At 36.0% G+C, this 24,106-nt stretch overlaps 1 long non-coding RNA gene across 1 annotated transcript; it reads left to right on the top strand.

Moving 5' to 3' along the window:
• Positions 1–1,413: 1,413 nt before the first annotated feature.
• On the top strand, positions 1,414–21,845 carry LOC310895429. Its single transcript, XR_014580681.1, has 4 exons — positions 1,414–1,701; positions 1,809–1,880; positions 2,647–2,731; positions 15,467–21,845. It is a non-coding gene; the product is annotated as an uncharacterized lncRNA (long non-coding RNA).
• The last annotated feature ends 2,261 nt before the right edge of the window (positions 21,846–24,106 follow it).

Here is a 24,106-nt window from a genome sequence, read left to right as displayed (position 1 = left end):
TTTCTTGCAATAACTTTTTTTTTTTTTCTCAAATCTGTGAAGAATAAAGGTATCTTTGCAAAGTAGAATACAGTTATCTTCAGATATCATCATCTGAATGAGCTTGTTGTGAAAGTGGAATGAGTGTTATCACAGCATTTGCTTGGGAAAGCCAGGAGAGGTGCTGCACCATGCTGTTTAAAACCATCTTGTTCTTGGGATCAGTATTTCTGACATCACTGCCCTATACACTGTATAAAGAGACACATAAATGTTCCAGTATGCTCACACTGGATTGAAGTCCCTGTACTGCATTAGGCAATGGAAGAACACAGAGGCAGCATACAGAGACTACCAGAAAAAGGCATAATGCAAAAGCTTAGTTTCCTAGAAAAAAAATGGCTAGAAATATTTTCTTTCAAACGGAAAAAAAAAAAAAAGTGCAACTAGTTTGCAGAAATAGCTAAAAACATGAATGTAGTCTTGCTCTTAAATAAAAGAAATCATTCTATTGAATCTTTCCTAAAAGGAAATCAAGGTGAGAACTTCTCCAACAAAAACTTCACACATTTAAACCTAAAAAATACAGGCCAGAAATCATCAACATGTAAAATCACAAGTTTGGCACCCCAAAAAAGAGTAAAAATTAACATTTTTCCAAAGCACAGTTTCCTACTCTCATACTTAGTTCAGAAGCTACATACCTCATCATGTTTTTAGTCTCTGAGCTTTGAGAGTTGTTAGCCTTTCCTCATGTTTTTCAAGAACATTTCCTTCTGTCCCTATCATCCCAGGAAAAATCAGGAAAATTGTTACTATGAGACACTGGCTTGTAAAAGTTTTACATGCATTTCCCTAACATCTATGGTTATTGTTTAAACTCAGGTTTTCAGGCCTTAGGCTCTATTTCTTCTAAATCTGTGCTCTTTGGCTGTTCTACAGTGTCCGGAAAACCTGATGTTATCTGGACTGCTACATGTCCCAGTGGATGCCTCCCAGCACTCATGGATTAGGAAGGCAAAGGCACTGAAAAACTGTGAACATAAACACAATGCATTACTATATGTATGATGTTGTATTCCAGAATATTTCTCCCACTTCCAAATTTAGATAAGTTCTAAAATGTAGACACCTCTTTTTAGTGGTATCTCTTTGAGGTATAGGATTTTTGTTGTTTTTGAAGACATGCTAACTTGGCTTGGGTACTTAGAGATTCAGATTAAATAGTGTGCAACTGTAGAGAAAATCATCCTGAGCATAAAAGCAGTAAGCCTTTCTAAGGCCTTCATAGCCATACTTCAGCTTTAGATGGCTTTCTAGCTTGCAGGGCATTGAGGCATCATATCTGTCTAACAACCATGCATTCTCCTTTTATCAAGGTTGTTATCAAAGACATTAAACAGTACCGGGCCCCTGTAATAAGATAATTGCACCCACCGCTGACACCTATTCAGATATTGAGCTGTTGATTACAGATTAGGGAGGTTCCCTAATCACCATGGCCTTTTAAAGATGATGGAGAACTACCTTGCAATGGTATTGTCCATCTCCCTTAGTATCCTTGTATGTAGTGTGGCTGGTCTCACATACCTATATATACATTTTATTTCTTAAATGGAAACTATTTTTATTTGTCTCTGGTAGGTGTTACCTTGCATAGATAACTGAAGGACTACTACTGTTTTTCCAAGTTGGAATCAAATTCTTTTATGACCTCTTGAGGTCTGTCCATTTCTTTTGCTTCTAGGTCTCTTCAGTCTCCCTCTGTCCTTTGACTTTAACTTTGCAATTTTTCATTTGTGTTATTCTTTTTGTAATCTGGAAAGCAGCAGACTGATGATGCTGTCAGTGCTAGAAAGACTTCCAGGCAATTAGGTTGGCTGAAAGAGAAAGTGATGGAGGTATGTGGATTTGACCTAGCTCTAAATTGAAGCTAATTAAGCAGTTTAACATTTGTGAAAAGCCAAATCAGCTATATCTACAGTTCATGGCATTAAGAGCTATAAGAGCTTCATGTGTGTCAGAATTAGTGGATCTGTGTGTTTAATTTAGTGTGAAGTGCAGTGTAAGTAGTCTTACCTAAGTCCTCCTGTCCACTTGAGAGTAGAGTAGACCTGGCTGCTTTACACTACGGTTTTGCTAAGAGGCCGTTTGCTCAAAAAAGCAAAGCCATGTCCTCTATGTAGCATCAGTAACACCAATGTGTAGTTTAGTCTGTCATTTTCAGATGCTTGCTTCACTGATGTGATTGCATTATTGGAAATTAAAAAAAAAAAGTGATAATGGAATATAGGTATCTTGCTTTTTAGTTGTTGCTGATATTCTTCTAGCATTGTTTAGACAGCTCTGGGAAGAAATCACTGTGCTGTTGTGTGGGATTAATATTGTTTGTTTTTTTTTAATCCAATACATAGTTAAAGTTTAAAAATTCTTTCGAGTTATGCTTATAATGGGCACTTTCATACCATATGGATAAATATTTATCCATCTTTCTCATATCATTTTGTCTCTTCAGTCAACAGCAGAAAGTAGAATGCTTGAGAGGAGATGAAAAAATATCATTGAGGAAAGAACTAGGTCTGTTTTGTTAGTTTTTCCTGGGTTCTTTAATGCACAGGATGTGATTGCTATTAATCACTTCTGTTTTCTCCTAAAACTTTTTTACAGCTGGTAAAGGCTTTTATACTTTGATGTTCGTCAAAGCTCTGTAGAGAATGATAAGACATCAGCTAGACCTTTTAACATTGCTCTGGTAAGTCCACTTGATTCGAGGGACTGGGGGGAAGGAAGGGAGAAAGGGAGACAGAGGAAAAAGTTGAGAGGAGAGAAAGATGCAATTGTGGTCTTATTTTTGTAGTTGTCTGACTCTCTTTAATTGGGATATTTTAAAGATTTCTTACAGCAGTTCACATTGTGAATGGACATAATTGTATTGATGCCATACAACTTGCTGAATTTTGATTTTAAAAAAAAAGGTTTTCTTCATTAACAGCGTGGAATAAATCTCAAGGTTTTGTTGAGTTTTAAGTTTACTTTGCAGCCATGTTTGTCCTACAGAAACACTCTTTGCTACAGATCTGAAAGGTTAAAAAAAAAAAAAAAGATATTTCATGAATGAAACACTTCAGACTGATAGAAATGCTCAGATGAATCAATAAAACCACATCAGAGAAGGCCAGAGTGTCAAAGCTGAACAAGGAAAAGAAATGATGATGTTGAATTTATACTTTCCCTCAAACAAGGAAACTCAGCTTTCTAGATCTTTTCCTCTAAGCTTCCTTAAGTAGTCGCAACATCATAAAGTAAACAAACATTCTTTCAGATAATTTAGCTAAACTTAGTGTGCTGAGGTTGTTTGTCTGGTCAATGTAAGTCTGTACAGAAATGTGGTGATAAGTGGAAGTTTACTGAATTGTAACTTCACAGCATCAGAGGGAAAAACAATAAGCAGTGGTACTATTGTACAGATGCCACACCAGAGATTTCATTAAAAATCACTAGGTGTGTCAGACTGTGCTTAATACATGCTGTTGCATTGTATTTCTCATTATGGAATGACACACAGTGGATTTTTCTAAAGGGAGCTTAGGACTCCATAACTCTTAACACTCATTGGAATTAGTCTGTACTTCATAGCTGTGGCTAAAACAGTGTTGATAACACCCCGGTGTTTTGGCTGTTACTGAATAGTGCTTGTACAGTGTCCAGGCTTTCTCTTTTTCCTACTCTGTGACTCCAGTGAGAAGGCTGGGTTGGGCAAGAGGCTGGGAGGGCGCACAGCCAGGACAAGTGACCCCAGTGGACCAAAGGGATATTCTATAACATATGGTGATGCCATGCTCAGCAATAAGAGATCATCGAAAAGTGGAAGAAGGAGGAATATTCACAGTTATATTGTTTGTCTTCCCAAGCAACTTTGCTATGTTGCTGTTTCCTAGGACACGGCTGGACATCCACCTGCTGATGGGAAGTAGTGGATGAATTGTTTTTGCTACACACACTTTTTCTTTTCCTGTTAAATGATCATTATCTTGATTCATGAGTCTTATCTTCACCCTTCTATTTTCTCTCTATCCCATGGAAAGGGGAGGGAGTGAGAAGCTGGGTAGTTGTTTGGCTGCTGGCTAGAGTCAACCACAACAACTTTAGAATAAATACCTTAAAGAAAGAACCTTACTGCGTTTCTGAACATGGTTTTCAAAATTTCAGGGCAATGCTTTGAAAGTCCCTAAAGAACAGTTGCTTATGAAAGAAAAGTATTTCTTAGACATGTTGCAAGTGCTTGTACATTCATCTGTGTGTATGCGTTTCTCAACAGCGTATCAGAAACCTCCAAATAGCTGTGTTAAAGCTGTGCATACAAGAGGCAAGAATTAGCATAGCGAGGATCTATAATAAGTTTGTATTATTATTTGAGGGTTTCAAAACTTGTTGGGAATTCTGAACTGATGACAGTTCCCTGAAGAACCACAGCTACAATTGGTTAAAAAGCCGTTTCAAATGGTTGCTGCTGTTCTCACAGATACGGTGTTTGATAACTGGTAGGCAGGATCTTTTCAAGATGGTGAGACACGAGTTAGAGTTTCATCAGTTAGAAACAAGAATTCTCCATTTCCAGACGCAGAAAAGAAGTCTAGCACACAACATTTTTTCTATAAAGGTAATGTTTCAACAAAATGTTTGAACTGTTGGTGATGTGTAGTTTGCCTCACAATCACCTGTCATTTTGTGGACTTCTTATATTGGAAAATTTTTATTCAGGCTAGAGTCTCTTGCAGACTAAAAAACAAGCAGCTGTGTCATATTCCTGTGATAGTCTGTTGCCAGGTAAGCTGAATATAAGACCAAAGGAATGAAGAAAACAAACAACAAAAAAAAAAGCTGTCCAGAAAATGAACAGAACCACCAACCCCATAATTTAAAAGGGGGGAAAAAAAAAAGAGAAATGGGAAACAAACAGTTATAATAAATTAAACTTTTCAAAGCATATTGACAGTCATCAAGGAGTTACTTAGATAAAAAAAATAAATTTTAAAGAAGTAAGGGAAGGAGGGGTTATTCTAGTAGAAATAGAAAAAATCTACCTTTATCTTGAAAGAAAGATAAATGCTTTGTACAAGTCTTTGTTAAGGACTCTGAAACATGGTGTTAGCAAAGACAATATGGAGAATGAAAATGAAACCATGAACATGGAAACTTCCTTGTCTGTAGTAGATAAAGCATTCAGGGAGCTACATTTTCAGGTACAGTTTAACCCATGTACAGCTGTGCCACATGTGCATTGCTGCATAATCAAGGTGAAGTGCAATAAGTCTGTCTTTATCACATAACTATCAAGAGAAGCATGTGAGGGATAGGGATGTGATGGTGAAACTCTCGGATTGTGGTTGTGACTCCCTGTGCTGTAAAGTGCTCAAATTAGGATGATTGTAGCGTTGCCATACCAGAAGCAGCTGGCACATGGAATTGCAAGTTTCTTGAGCTTATTCATACATCTATCAAGTCAAACATCAGGCCTTAGGAATGATTAATAACAAATATTGTACCTACATTTAAAAAAGAATAGGCAGAACAGACCTGTTCAATAGACATTTTTCATCTCAATTAAGAGATTTTAAAGGAAAACCTAATAAGAGGTGACAGAAGTGAATAAAAATGGGGTAAAGTTAATCACTAAAGGCAAAAATCTATGTTAGAAGAACTTAACAGTATAATTTACTTTCTAAGAAAATAAAAGTAAGGTAGTTCTTGGTATGGTGCTGCACAAGAAGTTACTTTAACAGGGGAAAAGGATGGTTAATAATGAATTGCAAGCTAGGTAAGGAATAATTTGGTTGGCCTATTCCAACTTTATTAATATTGAGCAGCTTTAGTAAAAATGGGAAGTCAGATTGCATGGCTAAAACTTTCAAATATCTATATTGTGTCACTATTATTATCTGTACCTGTGAGTTGATCCTGTTAACAATTACACGAAAACAAAATCAGGATGACTATAATAAGTAATCAAAAAATCCATCAGTTCTCCCCAAAAACACTAGTAGTGCTGAAAATTTCAGCATTTCTGAGGTAGGTAACCAGTTAGGCAGTAACTTATTAAGACAGAAAGAAACCTGAGGAAATGAAGATAAAATATTTTGTCAACAACATAATGTACTACATATTGTGATTTTTTTTTCTGAATGCGATGTCTCTCAACTGAAAATACTGCTGTCTTTCATCTTCATTATTATTCATCATTATTTATCCATTATTATTCATTGTTATTATTTATCTCTAATACACAATTATTTTATTATTTTGGTATGAGCACTGACAACTCTAAATGAAATATTGAAATTTAAAATATATTAATAAAAATAAGGCATTTTTAGTAAGCATTCTAGGGTAGGTAATAGAGGCTGGTAGCATCACAGTTCCCTTAACTAAATGTCTTTTCACAATGAAAAATGAAGTAATTCCTTATAAGTATCAGATGTAAAGTTATTTTTAAAAATAAAGCAGGAAGTTATCCTTCGGACAGCATGATGTATGTTGTTCTCTGGTGAGGCTTGGGGCAATGGGTTCAAGGCTCAAAAATATTAGCAATGTTTTTGAAGTGATACAATTTCAGTAAAGGAAAATAGTCATGGTCTGTGGAGGGATGACCTATTTCAATTCCTTTGGAATGAGAGCTAGAACTTAATGCTGCTGTTTTCTAGATACCACCCTCTCTTCTTTATTCAATATGAAATCTCCTTGCTTCTTCAGATCTGCCTTTACAGTGCTTAACAGTGCAATGTCCATAGTTCTGCACCTGTGGGAGTGAAACTAAGCACTGGTTGTAAGGAAAATGGGATGAAAAACTTAGCCTAAAATGATTTTTGACAAGAAATTGTACTTGTAATGAAACAAAATATTTCATTTAGCTGCAGAGATGAAAATAACATTGTTTGCCAGTGTTTACTATTTTCCATTTTCCTGTGTAGGATAACACTGAATTTGCCCTGGGAGTCTTGCAGCTTTTAAGTTTGTGTCTCGTTTTTTAAATCTTTGTTTGTTTGTTTGTTTAAAATCATTAGTTCAATCCCTATAGTTTTATATTAAATTTCAAAATTAGTAGTTGGAGGAATGTAAAAACAGATTTTGCCTTCTGGCTTGTAGTATGCCCAGTCTTTAATGTATATATTTGTTATCAACAATCACATTCTTCCCATTACCAATACTCAGGTTCACTGTTTTTTTTTTTTTTCCCCCCCAAACCTCCTTACCAATACGCAGAGTTAAAGAGCACTGATTTTGTTACTGTCCTGTGTCCCTCAGCATAGCTGCAGTTTCAGACATTCAAGAAAAGGCTTAATTATCTTCTCAGGTACTTTTATGTCAAATCCCAGAAAACAAAATGCTGACCAAATAGAAAATAATATATTCAAAATTAAGCACTTTTACAAAGAAATGCTATAGCATTTCACTTGAAATAGAATGATTGATGCAAAAAAATTGTGCAGCCTTGGTGACATCCATAGGATCATCCAAGATGCTCTAATTTACATCTTTTTCTTGTCCTTGCAAAAATATTCACTATACTTAGACACGAACACTTAAAAAGTTACATCCAAAGGCTACATGAAAAGGGGCTTTAAATCTTGTTTACTGAGTACCAAACAGCCTGTTTTCAAAGCAAAGCATGGAGCTATCAAGAATCACAAATATTTTGCTGGGCAAAAGGATTTTTCTGTAAAGCCCAAGTTCAGCCAGAATGTTTTGATTACTGGGCTTTCTGGTACAGTTTTGTGTAACTGAACACAAAAACACAGTTTTTGTGTTTCTCTGGCAATTTGATGGTGGTATACCTCAGTGGAGACGTCTACTTAATTTTTTGCTCTCTACTGAGGAAAGTTTATAATGTCCTGAAGGTGGCAAGTGAAAGAGGCCTGTTACTGCTCCCAGGCTTCCCCTCTTCTCAGCCAGCAGTTGGCCATACCACACTCCCCCAAACATCTGTATCTGTTCTGTGCAATGTCTTGTTCTTCAGAAGTTGCCTACCCTGTTCTTGAGAAATCACTTACACTCAGTTTGCCACTCTGGCACATCAGCATAACCAACTATCAGTACAAAAATAACAAATAGGTATTCAGCTAAACACTACTCCTTAGAGGGTAAACTGAAATGTAGGCACAAAACATGCATAAAATGAACTGAAGTTCAGGAAACATGATAAGCTTTCAAAGCAGTTGTCTACCAAAAGCATGAGAGCAGCTAAGTGGTAATGACTGTTTATCTGGTGGTTGTCATAGTACCATTTCTGATCCATGGCAGTGTCTCTGTCAGTATTACTGTATTTAAAACTTCAAGAACAGAAGAGTCTACTAGATAAGTAATCTGGACATGCAGTTGGTATTATAGGAGAGGTCTGTGATGTCAGATACAAATAGTGCTCAGCACAGATAGTAGTTTACAATACCTACTGTTGTTCAAGAATGTCTCTCCAATGAAGAAAATCTCAACATAAGAGCACCTATATCAGCCAGTCCAGCCTGAAAAAGATACTTTGGGAATATCAAATACGAAATTTGGTATGATAATTATTAAAAAAAAATCAAATATGTTAAAAAATGTTTTATACACAGTCACTGTAATTCACCTGCCAGTAGTAGTCAATGTCCAAGAGATTAATCATGCTAGGATGCAATCTTTACTGTGTTTATTTACATTAATGTATTAATTATTAGTATGTAATTCTGCTTAATTCAGTGGCATTTTGTTTCCTATTATTAATTCTGATAGCACAATCAGGAATAGTGTCCGTTTGTGCTAGGCAATGCGCACAAAGCACATCTCAAGAGAGAGAATATGAGGGGAAGGATTACACCACAGTGTTAGAGTTGTACCTTAATTGCAGATCACTCTTTCAGTTGACGTGTTACAAGAACAGACAGAAATCTCTACATCTGGCAATATGAGAAAAAATGTCACTCCTCATTTGGCATTAAACATTATAAGATTTTGCTTTTAGCTTTGCCAACCAGTTAAGTTGAATTCAGAAACTGCTAGGGTGCAATGAAGAACCCAATCCTGCTTTTCAGGAGTTTTGATGGAGAAATGAATGTATTTACTGTGAACATCTACTATGTGGGCTACAACAAGTAATAAATAGAAAAATAGAGTATTATTCTACCTCTGTAAAGTTACATGGTTTGTCATTGCCCAGTTAACTGCATAGTTTTAAATAGCTAGATACTGAGGGAGTTTCCTAAACGGTGGGGAAAGGGATAAAAGAAGAGAGTTGCTGGTTGAGAATTTTTTGTTAACGAGATCATAGAATCATAGAATGGCTTGGGCTGGAAGGGATCTTAAAGATCACCTAGTACCAACCCTCCTGAAATGGGTAGGGATGCCACCCGCTAGATTAGGTTGCCCAGGGCCTCGTCCAACTTGGTCTTAACACCTCCAGGGATGGGGCATCCTCATCTTCCAAATCAGGTTGTAAATTAGGAGAAATTTCTTAGAATGATTAGTAAGGCATTGGGATGGGTTGCCCAGGGAGGCAACCGGTGGAGTCACTGTCCCTGGGGGAGTTAAAGGAAAAGTTGGATATGGTGCTTAGGGACATTGTTTAGTGGGTGATAGTGGTAATAGGGGGATGGTTATACCAGACTATCTTGGAGGTCTTTTCCAGCCCTAATGGTTGTGCGATTCTATTGTATGATTGTGGGCAACCTGCTCCAGTGCCCCACCACCCTCTGAGTGAAGTTTTTTCTTCCTTACGTTTAGTTTAAATCTTCCTTCTTCTGGTTTAAAACCATTCCCTATTGTCCTATCATTATCTGCCTGAGCAAAATGTTGTTCTCCATCTTTTTTACAAGCCCCCTTAAAATACTGAAAGTCCACAATGAGGTCGGCCTGAAGCCGTCTCTTCTCTGGGCTGAACATTTTCAGGTCTCTCAGCCTTCCTTCATAGGAGAGGTGCTCCAGCCCTCTGATCATTTTCATGGCCCTCCTCTGGACCTGCTCTAACAGCTTCTTCTTGTGCTGGGGGCCTCAGACCTGGATACAGTACTCCAAGTGGAGCCTCACAAGTGCAGAGCAGAGGGGGACAGTCACATCTGTCGACCTACATTGGCCTTGCCAACAGTCCAGGATGCAGTTGGCCTTTTGGGCCCAAAATGCTGGCCTATGTTGATCTTCTTGTCTACCAGAACCTCCAAGTCCTTCTCCGCAGGGTTGCTCTCAATGAGTTGTTCATCCAGTCTGTCCTCATGTCTGGCATTGCACTGACCCAGGTAGAGCACCTTGCACTTGGACTTGTTCAACTTCAGGCGGTTCATGTGGGCCTACTTCTTTTTAAGCTTGTCCAGGTCCCTTTGGATGGCATCCCTCCCTTCTGTCGAGTGCAGCTTGGTGTCATCCGCAAACTTGCTGAGGGTGCACTCGATTCCACTGTCTATGACAAAGATACTAAATGGCACCGGTCACAAGATAGACCCCTGAGGGACATCACTCATCACCAGCCCCCACCTGGATGTAGAGTTGTGAACCACAACTCTCTGGTTGCGGCTATCCAGTCAATTCTTTATCTGCTGAATGGTCCAGCCTTCAAATCCATCTCTCTCCAATTTAGAAATAGGGCTGTCATGGGGAACTGGGGAAAATACGAGGGATATCCTGTGTATTTTCAAACTTCCTGTGTATTTTTCTCTTGACATTTTTGGGAAAGTTTAAAAAAAAAAAAAGCAACCCAGCAGAATAAAGCAAAAAATAAAAATAGAAAGCATCACACTTTTAACAGTATAAGCTTTAACATTTAATATTTATTTTCTGTTTTTAATAACCAAACACAGAAGAAACTGTGTGATAACAGCTCATCCACCAAGTGTAGTGTAATCAAATTTTGTCAGGTTCAAAAAACAAAACAAAAGACTGGAAAAGTTTCGGGCCTACTATGATTCTACTTCTTTCTGAAGTAATAGTGACAGAGTGGGTCATTCACAAATGTAGTTACTGAAAACAGCAGCGACTAGGGAGATATTTTTCTGAGTACTACAATCTATATATGTATTTCCTCTTCCAATATAAAACTCATCACTTACAAGTTTATATATTTTATGACTTTTCCACTTTTTCCATCATGGTATATAGTTCCCAGAAACCAAGGCAGTCAAATCTTATATCATTAAATCTCTCAAGTTATTAAAAATGTGATAGGAGTCTTCTTGAGTACTTTTGTGTATCTGTAGTTTGTGAGTTATGCATGTTTACACGCACAGAAGTACTCAAATTTGATGTTATTTGATGTCCTTTATCCCTAGTTCACGAGTTCTATGTTAGCTTCCTATACATGGTTGCCATTTCAAGGATAGAAGGCCAAATTTTTAACAATGTCATAATAAGAAATCTGTGTGTCTGAACATAAGGCAAATGTGGCTCTTTAACACCTATGCAGCTGGAGTAATCCACTATTCAGTATTGCCCTTTTCTATTTTAATACAGTTGACTGGGCACTGGAAGAGAAGATAAGTGTTCCCTCAGAGTATGAAGCTTAACTGGAAATACTAGACTACAGTAAACACTGTATAACAGTAGAAAGCAAGCACAAACTGTGCAGATTTTCATCATCTTTGTCCCTAGCAGTCTGGCCCTGCCACATTACGTAAAGTATATAATTAAGATTATATTTTTGAATGCAATAGTGGTTAAAGCATATTATCAGGCAAGTTGTTGTTACCCAGCTTGTCTTTTATCTTATTTGTAAAGAATGTTTTCTAAATTGTTTCATTTGAAGTTTGGGTCAGAATTTTCCTTCTGTATTTTTGAAATAATTCATAAAGTCAAAATATTGGGAGGATGACTGTTTCAGAAATAAATGCAGGTGGATTATCCTTATATGAACACTTTTTTGATAGCAACAAATGACAAGGGAAGTAATCATCCATGTTTTACAAATGGGGAGGTAAAATATCTTGCCAGGACCATTCTTGGTACCAGAGGCTTCATTAGGCATCTGCAGCTATGGCATGACAGATTTCCTTTGCTTTGAAGTGTTCCGCCCTACCTGTGCTCCCATTCCTCACCCCAATGAAGTATTCTGCCCCTGGAGCTTCTCATCTTAAACTGAGAAACTATTATTATTATTATTATTATGTTATTATTATTATTTTTATAATGCTGTTGCTCCACTGGAATGGCTTTATTATTTTTTTTTCCTTTATTTATCATTTCTGGTCTGTTTTCTTGTCTGAGCAGTCCTATTGTCCTCAGTCAGTAGCTCAGGGTTCACTCAGTGAGAGACAGGCTAAGATAATTTGAATTGCATTGTGTTTTCTATGAATAATGGGCAGTTGCCACGGATCACTTCAGAAATATTGGACTCAAATGTCTTTTTTAGTTAATAAAACAACTCTGACATTGAAAAACCCTGCAGCAAAATTACACTGGAAAAGTGGTATAGACATTTTTTTTCCTGAATATGAAGATATTTAACAATGAGCTGTTTTTCTTTTTGTGGTCCTTCATTTTTCTGATTCTGGAAAAAAAAAAAAAAGGTGGGGGAGCAACAAATAGGTAAAAGTACTCATAAAAAGAGTACTCCAAAAAAGTACTTCCAAAAGATACTACCCATCATCTGTTCATTTAACTTGACAACCAGCCAGTAGTCTGATCATCTTTGAAGGTGAAATTGTTACTCCTAACTAAGAGCAACAGATGATATTTTATGCTATTGTTATTATGTACCCTTGCTTAATCTTAAAATAAAACACAAATCTCTTACCAAATCTGTTTTCATTTATGTGTGACCATGAATGACTTACGTTGATGGGGGACAGGAACAGGTTGCCCAGAGAAGCTGTGGATGCCCTATCCCTGGAAGTGTTCAAGGCCAGGTTGGATGGGGCTTTGAGCAACCTCTTCTGGTGGGAGGTGTCCCTGCCTGTGACAGGGGGTTTGGAACTAGATCATTTTTAAGGTCACTTCCAACCCAAATCATTTTATGATTCTATGTTATGCTTCTGGTTAGCACTGAAGAAAGAAACTAAGACCTTCAGCTGTACAGCCAAATCTTCAAAATATGCTTTTGCTCCCACTGCTGCTCTCGTTTTCACTTCTATTTCAGTTTTACTACCACTACATCATACTCATTTTATTGGTAGCAAATTTAGTAGTTCTTTAGATGATTCTGTAAAATACCTCCAGGTGTATGAATTAATCAACAAGCTAGTAAGACAGATAAATATTCTTTCTTTTATACATTAAAATTCTGAAGAGCAGAGGAGCAAATTTCATTTAAAAATACTCAGGAAGCTGGGAAAAAAAGTGAAATTAATCCCTACATTGCTGATCTTCCAGACCAGTGACTGTAGCTGACAGGTATGCTGTGATCTCCCTCCATTTTTCCTTTTCCTTGCTTTACTTGAATCCCCTAATTCATTCTCTTCATTTGCATAGTCATGGAATGGCTGAGTTTGAAAGGGACCTCTGGAGGTCATCTTGTCTAAAAGCCCTGCTCAAACAAGACAATGTAGAGGCTTGCCCAGGATCATGTCCAGTTGGCTTTTGAACATCTCCACAATGTCTGGGAGTAATCTGCTTCAGTGCTCAGTCAGCCCCTTGTACTAAAGAGTGTTTCCTTACGTTCAGACAATGTGCTTGTTACCTCTTGTCTTGTCTTCTTTGTTGTGTTTACAAACCATAGAATAAATATTACAAATATAAATTTTAGCTGAAATGAAAATGCACATAATTCCTAATTCCCATATGTGTATGGTTGGTTTAAGTCTGACTCAATACCTCCAGGAGATTTCTTTACCTCCCTTTTAATTTACACTTAGAGAAACTAGTCACTCTATTCACAGTGTCAGATATCAAAGAAAAGGAACTCTTAAAATGACTTTGTTCTACAAATCTTCCCTAAATGAATTTCATGGACCATAGCAAAAAGATTCTTTTTGTTGTCTGTATTTCACTTACAAACATTAAGTTATAAGCAGATTTAATACACATGCATATTGCAATACCTAAAATAATTGTCAATGCATTTTAAATATACTCAGAAAAAAAAATCCATTTTCATTGATGTTACAGCAGATGGGTTGCTGCAAAAGATAAGGGCTCAGTTGGAAGTAGACCAGAGGCTATTTTTGACATCCTTGTTAGAGGGACAGATGATACCATAGTAACTTTTTAACTAAAATTCACTTAGCCTTGAGTGATGTTTAGTAAAAATCAATTTAGAGTTCAAATGAGTTCAATGAATGCTTTTTATGTATGTGTTCAAGGTTAGAATTGTAGCTCTTCCTTTTACATTGTGAATTTTCTATTAACGTGTATATATAATTCAGTGTTGAAGGACTTAATACTTGTGGTGATGGATGTTGACCCTTGTACAGATATTTACCAGAAAAAATGAAGTGCATGGGCTTGATATTAACACTGTTAAACTTCATAAAAAATACTCAGAAATAAATCTGAACTTATTCCTTCTCCCATTTCTTTCCTTGTTGTCATAGCTTTGCTATGGTTATTTTTTATTTTATTAGAAGTGTTTCTTAACAGAAATGTTTCTTTGTAACAGAAAACAGGGAGCAGCAAACAAGTATGGAAGCTTTTAAAATGTGTTACGGTTGTCTCATCAGCTTTATTGAGGGTATTGCATCTGAATTAGGTAGGATCACAGGTTATCTGGATTTATAGCTGAATATGCAAAGGGTTTTGATAACAGATTTTTTTTTTTCTGAGCTACAGAAGAGTATATTTTCTCATAGATAATAAAACAGGTTTATTATGTTCAAATTTCATACATTTGGGTTTATAATATCCTTTCACTGATTAAGGACTCTTCTTATGGCAGTATGAGTTATTCTTAGTCAGCTCTTTAATTTCAGAATAGTATATGCAAGAAAAAGATGAGCAGAGGCTGCTAGGTTTCACTGAAAATGAGGGCATGACATACAAGCTGTAAACTGAAGTGTTGGTGGTTGAGAGATTTTGTTGTAATGTTAGAAGTACTGAGCGAAGTGAGAAAGACGTCTTTTCCTTCAAATTATTTCAAGTCAGTGAAGCTTTGCATATAAGCCTACATACAATTGTTTGAGTTTCTAAGAGAGTTTGAGTACTCTCTTCCCATTCTTGTTCTATTGGTTTTGTAGATAAGTAAGTTTACAAGGAGAATCCTTCCCTTAAATAGTATATCTGAAGCTGGTATATCTGTATAATAGTATATCTGAAGCTGGTGTTCCATAGAAAGAATTTTAAAAAGTATAATGACTATTCAGAGAAGAAATCTGCAAAATTAGTAGTTATTCATCTTATGGCAAATAGATAGACTTATCTGACCAGGGTCATCAGAACAAAGCACTAACTACAGTGATCTCTTTTCTCCACTACTTGTTCTATGGTGTGATTTTGCTATGAATGTAATGCACTATGCATCCCTTTTAATTAACCCGTTTCATATTAAACACAATTTTGATGCTTTAGCCTCTTATTTTATGTTTATATTAATCTCTTACAGGTTGTGGAATCCAAACAGTGAGAGTCTACGCTGAACATCACAAATCACTACAAATTTAATGAGCCCTGAGGTTTTTCTGTTTACACACTTGATCACGTGCTTGCTTTCTTCATGCATGCAAACATCTCTGGGTAGAGATAGAGAATGGTCGTTTCTCTTTACTTTTTAAATGCAATGATGTACATATACTGATAACTGGTCTTAGGAACCTGCTTTTTTCTTTTTTTTTCTCTCATTTTAATTTAGTGAGATGATATATCTCAAAAACAATAGATCAGATTACAATAATGATCATAATTATGATGACATTAATGACCTGTTAATAGGTGTCTTATTATTGTTTCTCTACACTTGATTTTTACCTATCATGGCTTAATATATTATGAAGATTTTTGATGACCTGACGATAGATTTTTTGGGAGGGAATTTGATGCAAACACTATTAATACAGATCCTGAAGGTGACTGGATACTTTCAAAGGGTAAGACAATTGAAAGAATAATCTCTTTTCCTTTCCTTTCCATTCCGTTCTTTAGCCCTAGAAACAAAACCTCCTTAAGTTGAACCTCTTGATTCCCATATAGTTCCCTAACTAGCCTTGTGAGACTCTACCTAGTGTACTTCATCCAGCTCTGGGGCCACCAGCACAAGACATGTTCCTGTTAGAGTGGGTTCAGAGAAGGGCCACAAAAATAAACGATCAGAGGGCTGGAGAAGCTCTCCTACAAATAATGCTGTGAGAGCTGGGGTTGTTCAGCGTAGTGAAGGCTCTGGGGAGACCTTTTAGAGGCCTTCTAGTTCCTATAAAGGGAGCTTATAAGCAGAGGGACTTTTCACAAGCACATGTAGGGCATGGGGTAATGGTTTTAAGCTGAAAGAAGGTAGGTTTAGGTTAGATATTTGGAAGAAATTCTTCACTCAGAGGGTGGTGAGGTACTGGCACAGGCTGGCCAGAGAAGCTGAGATGCCCCATCCCTGGAAGTGTTCAAGGCCAGATTGGATGGGGCTTTGGTCAACCTGATCTAGCAGAAGATGGTCCTGTCCATAGTAGGGGGGTTGGAACTTTAAGGTCACCAAGTCATTCTGTGATTCTAAACTAAGATGCGTTTTCAGTTGTTTAAAAGAACATCTTCTAGTTTTTCATGTCTCAGGGACAGTCCCTTTGGAGTCATGATACAGTGATAGAAATAACATCCACTCTAATATTTTTTATGTAGCTTTGTGATGGAGAACAAACATAGATGATTTTAAGTCACCTGAATTTTCAGTATTTTCCTGAGAAAGTTCAAATACTAGCAGCTCATAGGCATATTATTTTCAACTTCTGTTAAAAAGATAAATCTTCAACCTCTTGTAATTGATCTCATTCTATTCTTGTCTTGCCTCCAACCATTCTGTAAGAGAAGGTCAGTGAGAAAATAGTATGTGATCCAATTTTCATGCATCTTATTATCTCTTGATTTTCATTTTTAAACACTGGGAAGTTCTCAGCACAAAATCTATTTGTGATTGTGTGTAGTGGTAGATGTAACGTTAGTATTTAATCAGCCGAGTGTGGATACCATAGAGATATCTATAATGTTTTTTAAGGCCTCCTTTATGTCTAGTCTGAAAGTTCATGAATTTACTGAACATAAATTAAGTATTGGACTTTAAAATGTGACAAATCTGTCCTCCAGAAGAAATGGGGCATTATTCTTTGCAATGTGATATGCCATTATGCATGTACAAGTAGACTACTGATAATGATCTATAGGAAGCCACCAAATGTATGTGGTATAGGATGCAGAGTTTTCCATATCTTGAGGCCATTTTTTCATCAATTTAAGCACCATAACAGCAAACTGTTGATAAAAATTTATAGAATCTGAAGCACAAAGTGTCAACCATATGATCTGATTCTTCTATAAGCAAATATTTTTCCACACAGTAGGTTTAAGTCCCATTTTATTTCAATGTTGAATTATTTCTGCTACCATAGTCTGCAAGAGGCATAAAGTCTTCAATCAGATTATTATTTTAATAATTGGGTTTTTAATTATTAAATAATATTTAAATTATGTATTATAAAGTTTTTATTGAGTGTTATGAATTCAACCAACATGAATTCATTTACTTCAAGTCTGTTTGACTGAAAAAAAAAATGTGGCATTACAACAATGAAAGATCAAGAATCTTGGCAATAGAATACTTTGAATTACTCCTGTAGACTCTTTTTCGTACTGTTTCTATGATACGCTCCTTTGATATGTAAGACCAATTCATCTCTTAACATCATGAACGTTTGCAGATTTTTCACTGTTGTTTGATATTACCTGTGATTTTTGATATACATTTGATTAATATTTAATTTGCTATTACCTGACTAAATAAATGAATAAACCTATTTTTTCAACTTTTCTTTGCCTAAGAAATAGAATTATTTTATCGTGGTTATGAACATCATTGAGAATACAATGATGTTACTCTTACATTAACCCAGAACAGCAGTGAGAATTTTAAGCTCACTTTATTGATATATCCTAGGGGAAACTAATTAGGCTTAGCTTATAACTTTTTTTTCTTAGCTACCTTCTATTTAAGCATCACACTACTGTACTAAGTTCTGTACATGGGACACTAACATACTATCTGTGATATCTGAATTGAGAATAAATACTTTGCTTACTTGATGCAAAGGTAGAAATTCTGAAAGCTACTGTCAAAATAATACTAGTGAGAAGCCATGCGCTTTTTGTACTAACTCCCTATACATTAGGAGGAATATATATTTCAGTAGGGTAACCTTGCATTATCTGCTGTGTAAAAAATATTTTGAAAAAATCATAGATTTTTAACTGCCAGATACAATCTATGTGTTAAGGTCATAGCCTTGTCCATCGTCAAAGGACAATTTTTCTTTGATTACAGTAATAATTAAGTAATTAAGTAATAATTGCCATTTCTGGAGCCCCAGGACTGGTAAATCCTAATTTCTGAATTCCTCCGGTATGAGGAATATTGCACTTGATGATATATTAATACATTCTTGTAATTATACAGCTAGTGAATTGGTAAAATTGTCAATCCTTGTCTCCTCAAACAACCTATCTACTTGTTGTTGTGGAATTAATCATGACAGTGTGTTTGCATCCAGATCTGAATTGCATCATGCCTTCCTGGGAGAATGTAGGTCTGGATATCTGGACTATTCTGTAGCAGGGTGCAAGAAAATCAGGTCAATCTTCATGGAATTGGACTACAGACTACAAATTAAGCTATCCAGGAGGATGTAGACATTGAAAGCCAGCCAAAAATACACTGGTGGCAAATCACATTACCTCTACTTAGTTAAATGATACCACTGAAGCAGAAAAGCTCATAAAAATAGAGATAAAACATCTAGTCTATGAACAGTAGAGTAAGAACTTAGATTTTTTTAAGCTAATTCCTTTTTTTTTTTTTTGTCCATTGGTATGATTTTTAATCATTTACTTTCACTGCTATCCTTTCTGAAGCTGTAACATTTTACTTACTTCAGTCATTTATGCATTTGGCCTCTCACAGATACTCCAGAATGTTTTTATTGTAATTTTAATACAAATGGGGCAACAGTCACCGTTTAGACTTGCTATCAGAAAAGCATACTCATTAACTATGACTGTTTCGTTAGTTACTGACAACAGCTTCCTACATTTTTTGTGATTATCATAGCTGTAATGGCTGCCACCCTGTAATTTGTCAATTGCTAAATATTACTAAGGCAAATATTGCCAGGTTTTCAACAGCAACAAAGTTTTTTTTTCTTTTTTTTCCTTGAGATATTTCATTTGCAAAATGAGAAGGAAAAGTTTCCCCGCAACATTTGTAGCATCTTGCATCATCAATAATGCAAACCCTATAAAATGTCATGACATAAACATCATATTTTTCTCATTGAATCATCTTCTGTCTATTTCCTTATTTTTTTTTCCTAATTTCATCTCATTCACTTTATTTTCAGGTACAAATTAATGTTATTATTTCAAAGCTTATATAGCTAAAAACTGTACAATTTAATCGGTATTTGCAATATTTGTTCTTTTTACTTCACTTTGGTAGCAATATTTTGCCCTAAACTTCCTATCTATAATATCATATTCTTCTAAGTTTAAAGTAGATGCTAAAATTTACTTGAAACAATCTAATTTGCTTCATGAAGCATGATAACCACTTTTTCTATAAACATTTTTAATTTCCAAAAAATAAAATTTATTGCATTCTATCTCTTGTTTAATCTTGGGAAGTTGTTTCCCATTGAATGCTCAAAAGTTACAGGTTTGCAAATATAGCCTGTGTTACTGCAAGTTCTGAGGAAAAAAAAAGAAAACAAAACATATTAGTACTGTCTCGGCTGTCTAGTACCCTTTGTGTATGTTCAAAAGTAATGCAGGTCAGTGGGATTGGAGCTATTAGATGAACCATTGGTACGGAAAAGCATGTGTCCCCACTATGGTCATTTTGGAGGGTTATCCTCTGGATTAGATCCAGTCTGAATGAAAACACCAAATGTCCTGGTGCACAGACAAACCAAGGTTTGCCTAGGTGTGCTCCTATTTCACCTTCTGGATTAATTTCAGTTCATATCCTCCAAATTAAGTCTATGATATGACCAAAGCTCCATAAAGGTAATAATCACTTTGAAAGCACACTTTTTTGCCAAACTAAAATGCTAATTCCATTGCAATCTTTACAAATTAAAGTATATATAATATACTTACATATCCATGTGAATAAAACTATTGCATTTGCAGTGGTTCTGTGAGTAGAAGTGTGACAGTTTGGGGGGTAGCTTTGGAAATATATACATTGATATCCATCATTGGAATTGCCGTATAACAGAGATAGATGCAATTAGTGATGTTTACAGAATATTTCTTTAGTGTTTTGTCTATTCTCATTTTAGATTTATTATAAAATTTTACCTCTTTAATAATAATTATTAATTATTAATATTGGTCCTTTTCTCCTTATTACATCCATTGACAAAACATTAATTTGATTCTTACAACATTTGTCAAGTGTATCATTTTTATTTATTGCTTAATGTTCCATATTCACACTCCTAATCTTTTCTTAGTTTTGGTAACTGTGTTGTTTTAACTGAGAATCTAATTTTTCTTTTTATTACCTTTATGATAATTTCATAGTTCAAGTTTATGTATCTTGATCCCATAACATCAGAAATATAAAAATACGCTTACTTTTTCAGCTCTGCAAGATCAAAAAAATTTTTAATATTGGTTTACATACTGCCAATGCATTTTATTTTTATTTTTTATTATTGCTATTACTGATACCTGAAATGTTAGCTTTTTATGGGTGTTTTTACAGTACTGTTTTAGTTTCTATTGGAAGTGAACTTTTGAAAGAGTTTCATGATAGACCATGTTAAAAAGCTTTGAATGGACTGCAAAGTGAACTCAGTACACAAACCAGATTCAATTTTGGTCAAATTAAAGCCGAGTATTCATCAAGAGTTTAGGTACTGTACAATATCCATGGCACAAGGCTAGGGCCAGTATGAAGTAAAAAGGATTGAAAGTTATATAATGCAGTTGTTAAATGTTCAACACAATTTTGTTTTGATGAACAATCAGCACTGTTTTTCCTTTTTAAATTATATTAAATATTAATATACAATAAAATATAAAAAATAATATTATGAATGAATATTGATAAAATGTATAACAAATAGAACCACTGTGCAGAACTTAACTAAAGTTCATGCTGTCTTGAAACGTGCTTATTAAGAAAGTGAGTTTGTGTTGTTTTTTGTTTGTTTTATTTTACATGTTTATGTAAGCATAACTTGTAAACTTCATATTAATTGTACACATTCAAGTTGTCTGGATTTTGATTTCAGGAATCATATTTTAGATGATAAGCCAGTCAAAGTTCACATACTAATGAAAATACAAGCTTTAAAAAATTCTGTTCACAGATGTTTCTATGCAGATGGGAAAAAATAGGCTAGTTGAACATTAAGGATTATTATTATTTTTTTTAATTAATTTAAAATCGTGATGTGTACTGTAATTAAATTATTTCCACTTGGGTGAACCAAGTTGGAGTTTATGTTCAAGGGATCCTTTTCACACCTGTATAAAATTCATGTAAGACATTATCTTACAGACTGCTCTTATTCCAGTTTAGGAAGAGATGTAGTCATTGCTTCCATGAGTGGCAGGTAAGCTTAAAGATAGATAGTACCATTGACACATGATACAAATGCTTTTTCATGGTCTTTCAGGCATATATCTCAGATAACTTTATGAATTTCAATAAATTAAAAACAAACAAGCAAACAAAAACACTTTATTAATTGTTCAATAAATTCCAGAACCTGGCTTTCATACCATCCTTCTCATCCCCATCATATTTCTTTGCGTGTGGAAAAACAGTTTCTGATCTATACCCTATGCATAGAATTTTTTGTTTTCATTTACATCTGTGGGAGATGGAGATATTTCCTCAAAACACAAAGCACTGTCACACAGAGCTTCTCAGTGATTCAAGGATTAAGATTCCAATTTCTTCAAGTGGTATATTCTTTATTAGCAGCGCTGGATGCATGGGGGATCTCTCTGCCTATTGTGCATACTGAAACGAAAAGCCATGCCAAATTTATACAGCAAAACGATGGATATTTCGTAAGCACCTATATATATTTATGACCTATCCCCGCCTACTCTCGCTTTCCATGCTAATTAGTCTCTTGGTGCCTTACGCTTGCGCAGATCTGCTTTTAGTCCTTGAGTAGTGGTCGTCAAAGGGTGGGCGGTGGTCCTGAAGAGGAAGGCTGCGAGTCTTCCTCCCAATGTACTTTTCAACTTTGGTCCAGTTTTCTGCTGAGTGGGCAATTTTGGCCTGTTGCCCAACCACAAATCCTGTTCGTACTGGTTTTATGGTTGGTATTTCCCTTTATCTCTGGTTTCAATGTCCTGTTCTGACATCTCCAAGGACGAGGCTCTTGTTCTTTATCTGGTGTTCCGCTGCTCTGCACATCTTGCCTAGACATTCTTAATTATCTATATTATTTACGATTCTTAGTAGTTTTAACACCTTATTCATCAGGAGATACAAACTTGTTAAAATCACCTTATGATACTAATATACTTTGTCAGCCTACTAAATGACTTCAGCAGAGGTGAATGAAAAATGCTACATTTATTGAATTATCATTCATATGGTTATATTAGACAGTCGCTGACCCTAGTTTGTTTATTTATTTACATTTTAATTGTTGTTTGTTTTTCAAGCTCCAATCCTGCAGTTCACTTTAGAGAAGCCTACTGTTTCTTCTGGTGTCCTTCAAAGATGGCAGTTTATGGAGTTCAGTTCAGAAGGTAACACTGAGGCTGACTCTTGCAAATCCCTAAACAATTGTCACATGTCACTCTTCTCTGAGAAGACATATGACAAGTTGTGCCTAATTCTGTGTTCAAACCAGAAATCAGGAATTGCAGGTAGAACTATATGCCAGGGCACAGCAGGGGGCCAGCAGTTCCCTGGGGCCAAGCACTGGGAATGTGAAAATCAGGGCAGGGCCCAGCAGGCAGGGCCCGTCCCAGTGCCCCAGCCAGGAGCAGGGCACTGGGGCAGCCCCAGCCCCGGGTACTGGCCACCTCCCTGGAGCCAGGGTTGTAGGCCAGGCCGGGCCTTGGGCCCATGTGTGGGCCTGGCTGGCTGTGGGCAGGGCAGGGCTGTGGGGAGTTGGAGCCTGGCCCCGCTACGGCCTCAGTGGGGCAAGGGCTGGTGGCCCAGGGGCTGCTGTGGGGCCCAGACCTGGGACAGGAGGGCCTGGTGGTGCACTCGGGGCCAGAATGCATTTAGACAGAAAATCCTAAGTAAAATAAATTACACAAAAAATCTGTAGGCTTACACCATACTTCTTTACCATTCACAATATGTATAACATGTAATTTATTTTTATGACACAATTTTACGGTAAGTTTCGTTGAAACCTTATGTTGCACAAGCAGTAGCATAGCTTCACTCAGTTCTTTTAGATTTTTTTTTTCATTAAATTTAATGGAAAAAGAAATCTAAGTCTGCAGCTTTATCCAGTGGTAGCTTTTGATTTGTGTCTTTTAAAGCTCATCTGCACCTTTTTTTTTTTTTTTCCTGCTAGGATAGTTGAAAAGTGAATATGACAGTAGGTGCCATGTCTGTTAGCTATAGTTTACTCACTTTCATAAAATGTTGCATAAGAAATTACAAGAACTTGCTGCTCTAAGCTACAGATCAGCTGCTCTGGGAGAAACTGTATTATAAGTTCTAATAACTAATATGAAATCCATCAAACGTAATTTGAATAAGAGTTTGATTTATACTATACTCATTCTAAGCAACAAGAGAGTTACAAACTGAGCTCATAATGACATAAATTTACAAGGTAAATATTGTAGACAGAACAGATCTACTTTTGCAGTTAGGAAAAAAAAAAAAAGGAATTATTAGCATCACATCAAGGACTCCCAGGTTCAGAATGCTTAATTAACTCGTAATCTCTTTTACCTGGCAAAACAGCAGCTTTTGAAAAAAAGCCATTGGGCTCAGAGATTCTATTTAAAACTCCATTCCTCAAAACTTCGTTCCTCTTGAATTACAAATGTCCAA

This window comes from Anser anser, assembly GCF_964211835.1.
Source record: "Anser anser genome assembly, chromosome: 2".
NCBI classification, from domain to species: Eukaryota; Metazoa; Chordata; class Aves; order Anseriformes; family Anatidae; genus Anser; species Anser anser.
The sequence above is the reverse complement of the archived record's forward strand: the minus strand, read 5'-3'. Positions and strand labels throughout refer to the sequence as shown.